The 16,399-nt window shown below is 39.0% G+C and overlaps 1 protein-coding gene across 4 annotated transcripts in view; it reads left to right on the top strand.

The window, feature by feature from the left end:
- The window catches only part of peak1 (pseudopodium-enriched atypical kinase 1), a 103,240-nt gene that overhangs the window by 43,143 nt on the left and 43,698 nt on the right, over positions 1-16,399 (top strand). For all 4 annotated transcript variants that reach the window (XM_031752804.2, XM_039614809.1, XM_039614807.1 and 1 more), the window contains one exon: positions 7,321-7,397. The gene's annotated coding sequence lies outside the window, so the exon portion shown is untranslated. The remainder of the gene's footprint in view (positions 1-7,320; positions 7,398-16,399) is intronic.

The raw sequence follows: 16,399 nt of genomic DNA, 5'->3' as shown, positions 1-16,399 counted from the left end.
TTCCTGAACAACATGAGGAGTTCTTTGCTGGCCTGGAAAAAGGGACCGTTGGGGACTGAATATGAATTACTTCTTCAAAGAAGAGGGGGAAAGGCCAAGTCTATCTTGCCTCTAGCTGTCATTCTCTTCATTTTTTTTTACCCTACACATTTTTTCTATTTTCCACCTTCTCATCTTTAAATGTAAAAAGCCAAGCTGATTACATTCTCACTGTCATATATGTGTCCTCTCTTTTTCCTCTACCAGTCTCCTTTTCTCTGCCTCTCTTCTGTTCTGTTTTGGCTCCCACATCATAACCCCCCATACCTCTTCCCTCCCTCGCTCCTCACATTACGCTCCAGCTTTTCCTCTCTGCGTCCCTCCCTTCTCTCTCATTCATACACTGGCTTCATCTCTGCTCCATTAGTTATGCAGCGCTCTCTCTCTCTCCCTCTCACTCGTCTGCCCATCCACTGACCGGATAAACACCACTGCTTTGTAAGTAGTTCACAGTTTTTCTTGTTGTTGGTGTTGTTCACTCCCAACTCTCTCCTCTTTCACGTCCTCCAAGGCTTCAGCAACTGTTGCTGTCTGCTCAGCATGGCAGAGGCTTGCTAGCATGCTGATGTGCTCAGAAACACAGATGGACAGGGTGATCCACAGAGGAGGCCGAGCAAAGGGACAGATCAGATGAAGTAAAGGCAGGGAGCCAGAGCGCGCATCATTACCGTCTCCCGTCTTGAGTGTCAAGCTTTTGGAAAAAAGAGAGTTTGGGTGCTTGACGGGACACCCTCTAATTAAGCAAGGAAGTGTGGCTTTGGACAAGCTGGGTCACATTTTAATGAGAGCTCTTTATACACTGGAATAGCTGCAGCCTTCTTAGTTGCACAATGAGACACAGTTTCAGTGTCTCATTGCTGTTCTGCTTTACATTTTTCTGTTCATGTAACGTAAGCTTTAGAGGTCAAAAATTAAGATTAATGTTCTGCCTCCTGATATTCTTTTTTTCTGAGTGTTGAATTTATCTTGTAAAATCGATTTTAATATTAGTGCCAATATACTGATTGAAAATAAATTTCAGTAATTAATTAAATAATTCAAATTAAAGTGCATGAGCTTTTTGCTCCTTGGGTCTCCTCCTCTTTATTTAATCAGAGTGCTCTGCTGCCTGCTTGGGAGTGGCATCTGTAGTAAAAGTTTTGAGTTTTTTTTCTTTAACATGAATGAAGTTTTAGTGAAACTTCAAATAAAAAGCCAACATTCTGTTGAAGTGGAGAAATGACTGATTCAGTAACCATTTGCTCAAATGTGAAGAATAAAAGTACTTGCTCAGCTGTGTTTGGAGGAGAGACATGATGCTAATTCTGTCTGATTGATGTTTGTTTGGTGGTTTATTGGTCACTATTTTTGCTCTATGTGTATTGGATAATCGCAGTCCTCCTCCAGCAGATTTCTGTGTCTTAGCTGATTTTGCACAGCCTGACCCCAAAAAGATGTAATTTTGTTTATAATTCAGTCCACATCCCTGTGCACAGTTACAGACTCTTTATATCTTTACATATATTTTAATGGGCAATGACTCTACATAACAAGTTATTCAACCCCAAAATTTTCAGCTGGCTCGCAGGTGAATTAAAGGCTAATGTTTTACCTGATGTGACTGTCAAGATTGGGCAGAGGAAGCTTCCTTTATTTTATAACATGAAAGCTCCTTATCTGCATAAGATGGAAATTTACTGTCAAACTTCTTTTGTTACCAGTAAAAGGACGAATCAAAAAGAACAGAGATATTGCAAATTGAAGCCAGTATATTAAGAACATTAAATACTGCTCATAATAATACGGCATGTGTGCTTGTGTAAGGCTATTAATCATGTTCCTTAATAATCAAGAGGTGTTTTAAAAGGTGCTGAAATGTGCAGTTCTTCATATCATGTATTGCATTGCATGCACAGTGTCAGATTAGTTTGGAGTGTGGGGCTAACCTTAGCAGTGCTAGCACCAGCAGCCCTTCTTTCTTCTTGCATAACTGTCATCTGCATACTTTTCCATCGAAGTCATTTACAGCTTCCTGCCAGAGAAAAGTTCAGTTGTTTGTCGTGGCTGGGTTACTGTCTGGTGGCATTGTAATATCTTTAAAATAACCTCCAATCGTTACACTTTAATTTTTCTAATTTTATTAATCAACTATTAATTCTTGTGCCAACTAGCAAGGGCAGCGATGTTTCTCACGAATCCCTAATCAGTACAGAAATGCCTGACTTAATGGCCATTGACTGGAATCGGATGATTTCCAGCGTTTTCCAGCCACATGTTAACATGTTGTCAGTGTGTGGAAAAGTTTGCTAAAGTAAACCGTGGGGGGGTTTACTTTAGCCTCTAACAACAGACCTAAACCGACACCTAAATAACTCATTTTAAAGAGGCTAACAAAGGCAAAGTGGCTAAAACTGAAGCTATCCAGAGCTCAGAGCCAGCCACAGCCATGGTTTGAGCAAAGGATCTCAGACGTTAGGAGGAAAAGTATAGAGACGAGTGAAAAGCAGAAAAGGGTCCAATGTCCTGTTATCTGGTGAATTTATAAACATTAAAGAAACAGGAAAAAAAATGTGGTGATGGTGATGTTGACGTGTTGACTTTGGGTGGTGGTAAAGTGAGAAATTTGTATGAGATTAAATTGACCTCAAACAGCAAAGGCATTTTGTAATACACTCCCATGTCCTTTGGTTGGAGCTTACATCAGGACTGTGGCCCACAGCGTGACTTTAAACTGTACACAAACTGTTCAGAGAAGAAACAGTCAGCTGGTATTATGCCTGTAATAAAATTGCTAGCACTGACCTGTAGTTTGACGTTAGCTGGGCTGCTGTGGGAACAGCTCTATGCTATGGTACATTAGAACAGCCCGTCAAACCAATCCAACTGGCTGGAGGCGCTGCAGGAAGTGTAGGAGAAACTTTCTTAGGGGTGAATTGACAGCTGGAATGCCAAAGGTCTGCAGGCCTGTAATTGCTCCAAATGACCAATTTGGGGACACCAAAGCTTAAAGGAGAAAATCAGTCATAAACTTTGCTTTGTATTAACTATATTTTCTACTCAATTTGCAAGTCATTTGATGAATACAAGAAGACAAAGTTTACTTGGGGGAACAAAGAGTAGTGAAATGTTCTGCGTGACCCTTTTCTGAGTGTGGAGATTTCCACAAATACTCAAGTTGCGTTTTGATAGTTATGTGCTAAAACACTGCACGTATCATCGACGCGAGTAATAGTTTGCACATGGACTGCTACAATATTGAGAAATTGATGATGAACATTCTCCTGCTTGCTGGATCTGGACTGTGAAATAAATCTAGTAGTCTTTGAACTGATAAGCCTTCCAGTTTTGAGGTCATCTTGATATGCGCACATACAGGGCAAAAACACTGTAAATACTATTTGTAAAAAAATCATACAGAATGATTTTAGACTCAAAAAAACAAACTTCAGTGATTTTAACTCCCACCCAAAGTCTCGCCTTGAGCCATCTCGAGCTGTGCCAGTGCTTTTCAGTGAGCGCTAGCCAACAAGGAGGTTTTTCTTTCTTTCTGCTGTATCAAATGCTGCCATGCTCTTTAAGAAGACCAGATCAGAAAGCCTTTGAGCATCAGCTGATGGCAGAAAATCAGTCATTATCTTCAGAAGAACAGCTCCGCTGCATAATGGCCTCTAAACACTGAGGTTTTATTCATAAAATCCACATGTTTATCTTGAGCGATTCTTTTTAGACAACTTTTGAAAGGGAGCCAGTCTGAAAAGATTAGGATTTTTCACAGAAACGGTCATATTGAGAGTTTCAGACCTTCCTTTCTTCAAGCTGCAGTCTTGAGAAATACTTTAACTGTTGAATAAGTAACACAAAGGCCAGTCAGTAGCACGCATCTTACCACAAAGATCTGTGAATGTAACCAAAAACTGTTCTGACAGGTTTCAGTAGTTACTTGTACACTGGTTGCACTAATTATTTGGTGTGTCTTTGACATTGTAATAAAATCTGTGAACACATTTTAGAAAAAAATACAAATACTGTTGGGTTTTCTTACATGATTGATATGAGAACTCTTATTTTTTTTCAGCTCTAGCTCACTTACTATGTTACCATTCACCTAAATTGGGAATAGCACTGGCTGTTCACTGTGGGGATCTGCTCAAGACCAGTCAACCCTGTCGCTCAACATACAGAGTAACTTGTGGATAGTTGCTATGGAAATATAGGCAACATAGAGCCGGATGACAGAACGAAAGAGTAAAGCTGATACCGGGGACCATACAATGCTTTATACTGACTGTTCACATGACTGAAGCTGCTAGCCGGACTGACCTGCGTGTTTAGTGTCAGTTGCAAATTTCTCAGCCTGTGTGGCGTCAACTGTGCCGCTAAGCTCAGGATTTAAGTGGCGATTTGTCTGTGGTGTTCCACTGAGCCATGTTGTTGTGTAAAAGCTTCCTGTGTTTCTTTGTACCCAACCACAGACTTATACTATATTGAACACACCATATTTAAGAAAAACACAGGCCTTACATTTTAATGCAGGCTTATGTCGCAATCCCTTAAATTAAGTGGAGCATAACCATCAAACCTAGCAGTTTTGTACTTTAGTTTCTAGTGTTGTTGTTTGGGATATTTTCTTAACAAAATGAGTGCGCTGGTTCATAACGCTCTGTTGAAATGTGATTGAGCAAGACAGAAGAGTTGACAGTTGTCATCATGTTGTGCCGAAAATGATTACCCACTTACACCTTAATCCCAGCTTCATGCTGGCACAGTTGAGATTAAATAACTCAAGCACTATATTGTTTACTCGAGATTTTTTTCTTTTTTTAATCTTGCTGCCAATATATATTGTTGTCCTGCTGATTTTTAGTGGTTCAGATGGGAGCTGTAGCCCAGCCTCGCTGCAGACAGTGTTAATGAGAGTGAGTCAGCAAACTGTGCTTTCAGAACTTGATTGTAGGCTCAAAAAGGTGAAGGGGATCTGGGAGGTCAGGGAAAAAAAACACTATGTTCTGTGCCAGATATATCCGAGTCTGATTAACTGAGAATCTTTTGACCTGTCAGCAAATAATTTGTTGATGCCTTTGTTCAGTGGTTACGCAGTTTAACAGCATGTTGGATATAAAAACAAGCAAGGGTCATGTGAGCATATGAGATGCTCAATATGTACTACTATACAAAAGTCTTGAGTCATCCGTTTTCTTTATATTTTGCTTTCAATTAATTAACCAGACTTCATGTAATTTTAAGGTGGTCATTTTCAGCCACTTTCCTGTGAATCATTGAAATAGAAAGGAGGCATCAACTTCAAGGCATCAACCAGTGTTGTATGTTTAGACACTTTGTTACTGACAGCCTGTTACAAAAACCAGCAGTTTGTTCCCATTTCTTTTGTTAAAATGACAAAAAATACTAAATGAATTCCCAAACAGATGAATTCCCAAGCAGCTATTAACTATAAACTTGGCATATCTTGACAAGCCAAACACGCTGCCAATGCAGTAAAACACTATCTGGACAGAAAAACTCACAATGGAACACTTTCAGTCATGGATTGGCCTCCCCAGAGCCCGGACGTCAATATTATTGAAGACGTGCGGGATCATGTGGACAGAGAACTGAACAAAAGGCAGCCAACATCCAAAGAAGAGCTTTAAATGTCTTTCAGGAAGCCTGGAGATTTATTAAAATTTCTTCTTTTACTGGACTGTCTTTAGCTGTTTTACATGCAGACATGACATAACTGATTGGCTGCTGGCTGACCCAAAATTCATGGGATTGACTGAAAGTTGAATCCCTGCAAATTCCATCTGTTTTTTTTCTGTTATTTTACTTACCAGACTAATTGCAGTCATCTGGTCTATCTCCAGTAATGCAGTCAGTACCAGAGACAGCGTAACACAAGGGAGAAAAAGACCACAAAAGTAGTAAACAAGCATGCAGTTTGACCAATGTGACCAAGTCTTTTCTAAAACCATAGAAATGAGTCTGCTGGATTATTTAATTTGGCATCCTGACTCTGGTAATGGGCAGAAATATGTGAACCACATTTCAACTCCCAGACCCATGCAGCAGTTTGGGTCATAACTTTTAGGTTTTTTTTTTTTCTAACAAGTGAGCATACTGAAGTTTGCTAGTGTCTTTTGTTGTACTGGACCTCATAGTAGAAACAATTCAGAGATTTCTGCAATTATGATTCAGGAAAAAACATCTAAGTCCAAAGTAATGTGACCTCAAAGGTTCGCCTCTGATACCAAACATGTATGCTCTTGTATTTTAACTGTTTTTTCACAGCATAACATCTGAGGGTATTTTCTTCATCTTTTCTCCTCATCCAATTTTTGACAGATTGTTTTTTTTCCGTTGTAAAGTGAATAAATGAACAAAAAAAGCTGAGCCCCTGAGATGACTGCTGTTATTTTTATCCTCCTAAAAGAGACGCATTGTCCTCGGATGCATTGCTGCGGAGCGGTTTATAGTGATTGAATTCTTAATACCGGGGGATGCTTTTGCATTATTTTCCTAAAATTTCCTTAGTCGCATAGCAACAAATAGTACAGGCACATATATTGCACCTAATACAACACCTTGAACAAATTGTACAGTTAAATAGGGGCGATAGAATAAAGAAATGGAGGTATCAAATTCCGTTCAAGGTGTGTGGAGAAGGGAAAAAGTATGTAAGAGCTTTATTGTAAACTACATAAATAATCATAACAGAAAAAAACAGTAAAATGATTCCACAGTTTAATATTTTGATGAACTTGTACATGCATGTTGAAGCGCTTACAAAGTCAAGTACATACAGTATATCTGTAAAAGCCCAGTAAAACAGGTTAGCTTAATGCCCACAGCATACTTTTTTGTACTGATGAACAAGAAGATTAATTAAAAAGTGTTTGTCCCACTGTAGGATGAACACGAGAGACTGATGCTAAGAACAAGCCATCGGGGCGACTTGACACTCAAACGAGTTGATATTCACTGTGTTTTCTTCATTTGTTTAATAGATTGTTGTCTATGGCTTTTGGATGACTTTGCCTGGGTGATCAGTGTACCAGTAAATTTGATATCTGCTCTGTAACACTGTGCCAGAACAATGACTTGGTCTAAAAATGAGCCTCACTGTTTAGAGATCTGCTTTAGGCAAAGCAACAAAGTGCTCTCTCCCCTTCTTTTCCTCCATTTTTGTTTGACTTTGTCTGTCTTCCCTTCCCGTCGCCCACCCCTCTTTATTCCCTTTGTCACACTGTTGTGCATTTTGTTTATCTTGTCCTTCTCTGCCTTCTGTGTCTCTGTCATCTGCAGGTTCCAGCAGTAGCTGTTCTCTGCATCACCAACTGGGACTCCATGGCTGGCAGTGGTGCTGCTTGATTCATTGCACTGTGAGTTTGCTTCTGGTTTGTCTGAGAATGACTGCGTGTGTTGGTCTGTTTGTCTCTCTGTGTTTTTCTCGTGCACTTTTCTTGGTTGTATACAACCCATACAGAATAATACACTTTAACTCATCAAAAGCCAAAGTCTCGACTTGTCCTTTGCAGTGTGTGCCTCTCCAGTGTTTTATTTGCGGTACTGTTTTGTCACTTCTTCAAGTCGATACCAAAGGAGTCCGATTTCTCCCCACGGATTGAAGTCTTTCTGTGATTAGTCTCTTATTTTTCTTTCACTGTTTTGCTATTTCTGTTCTCTGTTCTGCTTTTGTACTGAAATATTGTCTCTCTTCAAAGCAGAAACTGTATACACGCTGCCACTGTTCACAACTTGATGACTTACAGGTTGTCATATTACAGCTCCTAGCATTGCAGTTTGCTTATTAGTGCAATACTCTATCCATATTGGACATAGCATGTAAGATATCTATAACAGCTACTGTAGCACTTTTTCCTTTCATAACTGGCTTTGTGCAAACTGACCTGAATAACTGAAGTAGCAGCTAATGCGCGCAGTGGAATATTAGATTATTGGTATCATGTATAGGAAGTGAAGGCATATAGATCTTCTCTGGGCATACTTGAAGATGCAAATACTCTGCTTTAATAACTCATGTCTGCTGTTTTTTCCCCCCTGTGGTAAATTAAATCTCCTAGTAAAAAGTATTTAAAATATAGCCATCACCTCCTCCGCCTATATTAGTTCAGAAGCCATGAATGCAGCAGTATTTGTTTTATCTTTCGCTTTAGTGCTAGACACACTTTTTGAATTAGTCTGGTGTTGGATGGGAGATGAGCTTACTTTTTCCTTTCGGTACCGCTACTTTTTGCATTCATGCATCCGATTACCTTTTAAATGGAGGAACATTGTGATAGTTTTGAATTGATTTGATAGTAAATGGATTGTATTTAATGTCTATATTGTTTAGGATGAGTTTGATACTTGCAGTAAAAATTAAATAGTGATTATCCAACAGCTTTGTGAAATTATGTTTTGCACATATGTTTTGAAAAAGAACAATGAAAACTAGATTTCCTACAAAGTAAACATTACATTTTTAGATAAGTTATATAAGTTAAATGTTAATTTAACTCTCTTTTTTTCATTAATTTGGTCTCAACGTATTTTTCACAGCTGTAAGTATCTTTGTCAACATATGGGTATGTATTTCTTGTGCTTGGCACTAGAGCTCAACCGATAGATCGGCCAATATTAGCTATTTGCTGACAAATGCCAGTACAGCTGATGGATGACCACCTAAAAAGAAAAATTAGGAGCTCATGTTGTTACTGTTGACGTTGTGTATTTTGCCCACCAGAGAGAACTCAGCAAGTTCCCTGCAACACGTGTTTGTTAAGCCATAAACACGACAACCAGCTGATCCGAGCAGAGTCAGAGTAACTGAGAAATCTATGACTTGTGGCAATAAAAATATTATCTTACTAAGGTCTCATAAAAATCTATTCATAACAACTGTTACGTGAGCTTAAAGATGGTGAAACACACAGAGTCTTTTGACCAACTGCAAATATCAAAGGGAAGGGACCGATCAGGGAAGTGCTTAAATTCAGAAACAGTGTTTTGTTTAGTAATACACGCTGATCTGATATTTTTCCAATTTTTTTTGCTAGTTAAAGGCCTTTTCTTGATGACTAACTTACCTTTGCTAACACTGTCATGCACTTATTACCTCACTAATGATCTCTGTTTCCATATGTCTCAGTGCCAGCTGGATAAAAAGCAGCCATCTGTGCTGCTGTGTCTCAGCAGGTTTAGGTCCTGCTCTGTTTGCATGTGCCTCCATCTCCACAGCTCCCACCACAGATGTTACTGTTTGTGTGGATAATAACAATAGATGCTTCATGTGCTGTACTTGACCTTTCACAAAGAACCACTAGTCTTATCTTCTCTGCAACACTTGCTTTTATTTGGTGCATTGTACTGAGACCTTAAGGCTACATGAACACTGTGTTGGGTCACTTTTTTTGAAACGAGGTGTGGGCTGGAAGCCAAGTAAAATAACAAATATCCTCCCCATGTTTTAGCAGAAAAAGAAATCACAGTGAAAAAAAAATTCTCATAATTTTTGCTGTTGACCTTAATTCCTAAATCTGCTTAGAAAAAGTGAATCATGTGGCAAATGCAAAAATTCCAGTATTGCTGCTGAAATGACACTTTTTCCAAATCTCAGCTATGCCAAGGGGAAAAAAATACTGACTGGCTTTTGCTAATGAGACCCGTCAGGCTTAATTTCACACACTGCACCAATTCAAACTATTTGTGGCTGGTTGGAGGAAGCAAAGGGGAGGAAATGCTTGTTCAGGCGAAGGCAAAGGTGTTGTACAAAGCAAACACAGACTGTCTCTTTCAAAACTTTCCACCCATAGGGATCTTCTTGTCTTTTTCCTGTGTGCATTTTACCTGGACAAGCAAGTGGCAAAGGATGGCATTAGCCCTCTCTTGATGCCTTCGCCTTCTCCAGCGTCCATTAGTTTCTGCTGCTGTTAGTTTGTTTTGCACTTGGCAGTTGAGAGCAGGGATGGTGTTATGTTCAGTTTAATTGGATGATGTGGTATTTTCTTCCAAGCTCTAGATGCCAGCATCATTTCTTGGCCCGCGCCTTATCACCATCCTCAAAGCTACAGAAAGAGATTATTGCTCACATTGCAAAAAACGAAGGTCTCTGTCCCTCAAAAGCTAGAAAATGTTGAAAATGATAAAATTGATCAGAGATATATTTTTCTCTTTTCTTTCTCTAACTTTTACTTTCCTGATTTATTTATTTATTTATTTATTTTCTGCACCAATGTCTGTCACCTTTTCAAAAATACTCCCTGATTTCACACAACACATGAAAACAGCTGTGAGTGCTTTCTAAACTGAAGCCAGATTTTTGGATTAGCATAGCCATCCTCCAGAGGACACAGTTAGCAGGCAGAGAAACAGACAAAGGCATGGTTAAATCATTAGTGAAATAAGCCTGGCCCCCATTACCATCAGCCTAACACAGTCCAAAACCACCATGGGAAGAGAGAGGGAGAATTTCTTCACTCAAAGAAACACAGTTTCTTTTATTGATGGTAATTGGGAGCTGTTATCAAATCTGTCCCCCACTTCTCATTTCTCCCAGAGTTGAGCGCTGTAGAAGAAACAGGCAATTGTTCTTTGAAGAAAGTAGGACACGTTTTTTCCAGGAGCTTCAGTTCTGTCTTGAGGCTGTTTCTGTGTCTTGGGGCTTCCTATATATTCAGCCTATACATGGAAATGCTTGTCCTCCAGAAAGACTAAAGTCTGGATAGGCATGTTGTGCAAGAGTAACCATTTTTAATCAGTGCTGCATTTTACATACATGTAATGTATATGTGCTTTATGTAAGCTTTTTTAGATCTTCCTCCTTTTTTGTTAATACTTTGCTGTATATACATTATTTGTCTCACGCAATTGTATCACCAGAATATTTAGTAGTTATTATTAATTACTGTTTTTTTTTAATAGGGACCCCACAGAAAGAGTTTAACACATGTATTGCGTATAACATCTAGCTGCTTTTGAAAGCAGTTGAAAAGGACATACAGTACTCTCTAGAAGCTTTGATGGCATCCCTCACTTTATATTTGTCTTCCAATGCTTCAGTCGTTCTTATAATTTTTTGAAAGTGGTCGTGAGCAATAGCACCTGACTGTTTTGTCTACACATAACAGACAACCAAAGAACCAGTTTGTATCCTTTGTTATTGTTAAACATATTTATTCGCTGAAGCCTTTGGCACTGATTAGAGGGGTTGACTCAATTTGTTTTAACATGTTTTAATTTATTTTAGTTATTTAGTTATTTATTTTATCTTATTTTAATTTTCTTTACTTATGCTATTAGCATGTACAGCACTTTGTGAACTCTGGTTTTATGTTAAAGTGCTTTATAAATAAAGGTGGTATGGTATGGTTACTACCAGCCTGTCACTAAAATAGATTGATTCCCATTTCTGTTGTTTAATCTATGAAAAATGTCAGAGAACACAGTTTGACAGGTATAAAACAGCATTTTTATGTCAACAAGGTCCCAAAGATTTACTGAAACTATCAATAACTTGGTATATCTCGGCATACTGTGCAGTCTGTGTTTTTTTTTTTTTTTTGTTTGTTTTTTAAATTGAGGAAACTGGACAGGTGGAGAGCAGGAGAAGTTCCAGGCCTAAAAAATACCTACAGCAGATCAACAGTATCTGAAAGCCATATCAACGAGAAACAGGAAAAAATCCAGGAAAGATGTGGACAGGACCTGAGAGATGAATCTGGCCCTTCGGTTGAGCCAGCTACTGTTCAATGCAGCCTCAGAAGTGGAAGGGTGGCTGTCAGAAAGCATTTTTAAAGGAAGGGAAACTGGTAGAAAAGACTGAGAACTAGACTGAAAATCAGGAGAGAGGTACAACAGTGAGTGAGCAGGACTGAAGACATTTGCTGCCTAGCGCCCACATTAATGCTGCCTTTTTATTATTGGCCTATAGTTGCTTTCTTATTGATAACTTAGATGGTTATTTCTAATGGGTAATTACTAATACTTACACAGCTAATGTTAATGTGTGCAGGCCCGATTAACATTTATGATAACTGTATAATGCTTCAGTGTTGTTGAAATGAAAGCTTTACTGATCTGATTTCAAAATTTCTTACTAGTTTCAGAGTTTTGTAACAGAGTAATGGGACAGGAGGGTAGAGGCTGCAGAACTTGGCTTCGAATCCTCAAGATTTTTGCAGCACCAAGGTAATCCAGTGATAGTTGCTGTGTAGCAGTGGTAATATCTGATGGTAGTTATTTTGGCAGATTCTTCTACGGGTTAAAATAGCACTGAATTTGCTTCTGCAGTGTAACTTGGTTTAACACTGTAAATTGAACCTGTCAATCACTGAGCTTGCAGTGTGACTGCTTTGAAAGCCACCAATCACATTAAGCCCTTCTTCCTTTGGACTCTGCCCTCCAAGCTACCAAAAGTCAGATTGAGTCGAGCAAGCAGAATTCAGCTTTGAGATTAGAGCCGCCTGCGTGAGTGTGAATCTGCCACAGCACACCCTCGAATGTGTGATGCGTCTTTGTGCTGAGCTGTGCTGAGTTTTACACGTGCAGGTTGTTGAATTTGAATACCTGCGGCTGTGAAATGATTTGTTCATTATTGTGTTTTGTCTCCTGCGCCTATTTTGACACAAATAAAACTCCATAGTTGTGCTACTGCAAATGAGTTCACCTGCTAGCCAGGGAGGGGCTGTGTGGCTGCCTGTCTGCCTCTCACTGCTCGCCTTGCCACAAAACGCTGCAACTATTGAAGGCACTTTTAGCAAGCATGTGTAAGTGTGATGTTACAGTCTTGAAGCCAAAAGAATTTGCTGTGATCCCAACAGATTGCTGTTCACCGCACCCCCCACTAGCACCCGAGGGATATCCAGCTCTCAGCACGATACTACCCTCACTGCTTCCTGGTGCCAACAAGCCTCTGTTTCACATGGTAGAGGTAGTGGAAGCAGGCGGGGCATGTTAGTCAGAGGGGGAAAGAAAGCCTTCATGAGCTCTCCACAGTTATCACCAGCCTGCCCCTGGCTAATAACTGTGTCAGTTTTACACCAGAGTGTGGAGAGTGTGAGTGAGTATGAGAGAATATGTGCGTGTCGGTGTGGCAGTGTGGGTGAAACGGAGAAATCATCCAATGCAACGCTTGTTATTTATAGACCTACAACGGAAATCAGCTGCAGTGTTACGCTTGTGTGCAACTGATTCAGGCTTTAAATTTTTGTGTATTTTTTGTAGAAGCAGTATGTGAAATGTAAGTTAAAACTTTTGTACCTTTTCAGTCTCAGCTGGCCTGTAAACATTGATTAAACAAAGCTAAATATAAAAACATATCTAATTGTTGATGAGCACAAGTGAAAAGTCAATGAGACAAACTTATTTTTCATTGTCCTCTATAGTTTTGCCTCCACTGGGATTATACAGAGAAATAGTATGAATCTAATATGGAACTTGCATACAAAATTCATACTGCTGAATTTTTCCATAAGCTAAGAAGAATTTTTCCAATTCAGAATTCATATGATCAGGTAGAAGTTCTGGAAGTACAACTAAGCAGCCGTATCTATATTAACAAACCATGTTTAATGACTTATTGAAGTTAATGCTATTAGTTTTAGATGGTTTAGTAGATGGTTAGGGGCGTGTATCCATTCTGTATTCTACTTGAAGCACATAACATGAACACATAACGTTTAACAACATTAATTAATATTTATTTGGCCCTAGTGCATTAGAATAAAACAGTTACAGTGCATCTTCTATGTAAGCTTCATGTGCTGCAGATTTGTATGTACATAGCAGCTTCCTGCTGGTCTGGCTGTTCTGAGTCATTATTTATTTTTTCACAGCTTTTATGATAATCAGCAGCTTTCTTGTACAATTAATTTTACTTCTGTTTAACAATTTCCAAATAGCTAATCGTCTTCATGTTTTTTTTATGATTCCCTTTTTTATTTTAAAAGAAAAAAAAAACCCCTCAGCTTTATTTATTTACAATAGAATTTAGTCGATGTGGGTGTATATTTGTGTGTGTGTGTGCCATTAAATGCATGTGTTCTTTTTGTTTGTATTGTGCACTCCCACACATCTGGCTATGTCTGCTCTGCCACTCCACTGGTGTTTGTCTGGAGGCCAGCGGGTTGCTCTCCCAAGGGGACCTGCAGTGGCTCTTTCCCAGGCCAGACTGCAGCTACTCTCCCAGAGCTTGCACAATACCAAACACTGCACAGGAATGTTGTTGGCTTCATTCTTTTTCTTCTCCCCTTTTGTTTTTTTTGTCTCCTTTTCTGTCTTTTTGTCTTGTGCTTTTGCTTTTTTGGCTTGTTTGCTTGTTTTTTTATATTGCTTTTCTCTCCTCAATTTATTCAATTCAATAAAACTTTATTGATCCTGAAGCTTGACCCCGAAGGAAATTGGTTAGGGTCTGTCTGTTTGTTTCAGTTTTCTACAGATTTCAACATATTACATGTAATGGGAAACCAATTGACTAATATTCCAGTGTGATTAATGCACTGATTTACAATTTTCATTGTCAGTGTTTTGACTTTTTGCCATAGGAACAAAAAAAATACAAAAAATAATTAGTAGTTATAAATTAAAAATATAAAAATAGTTATACAAGAATCAGAAAAATTGTGCTTTATTTGGGGGGGAACAATCAAACGTTTGTTATAGAAAAGCAACCTGCTGACATTGACAGCTAACTTGGAATACTTTAGTCCTGTCACCAGTGGCTATATTGAAGGTAAACAACAGCAACTGAGACTTGAGACAGTTGGAACTGCTAAGAGATAATGACTGAGCCTTGCTACTTGGAGTGAGGACTTTGTTTTGACACTGTCATTTCGTTTTGCATCGACTGTTCCTAGTCAAATCTGTCACTAAGTAAGCAATGGGAGATGAGCTCATAATGAGGTGAACTTGTCACACTGCTCACATCTATTTGTCAGCACCTACCACTAAAGGGCTCATGTGGCCCATGTTTACTGTCTGGTGAAGACTTTAGCCTTGAAGAAACTCCTGAGTAAATTTTCAAATAAAATGTGTGCTCACATTGCAAGTAAATCATGTTCTTAGAGATGGAGTTTTCACAATTAATGATTTGAAAATGCAGTTCTTGTTGCAGTTTTTCTCCTTCTTGCATAATGTTTATTATGTCAAAGAACACACAAAAATACCTGATTGTGTCCTACCATTTATTTAAAGCTGAGATACATCTGTGAAACACAGAGACAACTGTCTGTTTTTCCAGCATAAAACAAAAAAACAACAAAATCCCAGTGGAAGCTTGAGTCTCGCTGATTGTTGCCGATGCCACAACTCATTAGGCTAGAGGCATGGCACTGTCGCAGTCTAGTCTTGGATCACACACAGACTGTATCTAAAAGCTGAACGTAAAGCCAATGTTTGAATCAAAGTGTGGAGTGCTAAGGTATCAAAACTAACAAGCTAACCACTCACAGATAGTTGCTAATAAGAGATTGTGGGTGAAATAATACTAGTACACTAAATCCTCAGCTTTGCTACTTCATGGATGAGCTCGTAAATTGTCAGCTGTCACTCAAGTAGCCACGCCCCTAATTTTAGGTCTTAACGCTAACCAGGTGGATGTGGCTTTGGATGAGTTGTTATGGAGTTATTATTGGCTGTAAAGACCAAAACAGTTTTCTGTACAAGGCAGTAAACATGTTATTTTAACATGTTTACTGCCTTGTTAAATTGTTGAAGTTGGTCATTCAGCTTCAAGTGGCCATTAGAGAAACTGGAATTTTTGTTTAAATTTTTATTATTATCATCCTCCCCACACACACATACACATCCCTAGAGGTTGCAGCTTCAGGATCAGTATCGGTGTTATTTATACACATTGTTATTGTCACTCTTTCAAAGCTGTGTGAGTGCCTCACCAACTCGACGTGTCTTCATGCGAGCAGACCAGCTGCAGCAGACAGTTTCACACAAACACAGAGTAGCAGCTGCAAAATTCAGAGAGAGTGAGCCGTCTGGCCGCTTAGTACATTACAAGTGGACTCAGTCCATTACACTCAGTCCATCTTGAGTTACATCTACATGAATGGGGCCTTGATGCATCGTGAATCCCATAAAGGAGATGCACAGTAAAAGCCATTCACTTCCCTTTAAACGTTAATCATTGCACCGTACACAATATTTTTACGTAGAGTTCAGTACGGTTGTTTGTCACCCAGTGAGTCTTAGTGTTTTGTCTATGTTTTGCCTGTGTAAGTGTTTTTGCATTTGACACATGTAAAAACAGGGTTTTCATATATTCAACAACGCATTAATGCTGTTAGATGTAAATCACCTGTTTTTCGCGTCTTCCGTTGGCGTCATCCTGTTTGTGATCTTTTCCATGTTGCTGTTTCGTTCTCTCTCATGC

This window comes from Oreochromis aureus, linkage group 7 (assembly GCF_013358895.1).
Source record: "Oreochromis aureus strain Israel breed Guangdong linkage group 7, ZZ_aureus, whole genome shotgun sequence".
NCBI classification, from domain to species: domain Eukaryota; kingdom Metazoa; phylum Chordata; class Actinopteri; order Cichliformes; family Cichlidae; genus Oreochromis; species Oreochromis aureus.
The sequence above is the reverse complement of the archived record's forward strand: the minus strand, read 5'-3'. Positions and strand labels throughout refer to the sequence as shown.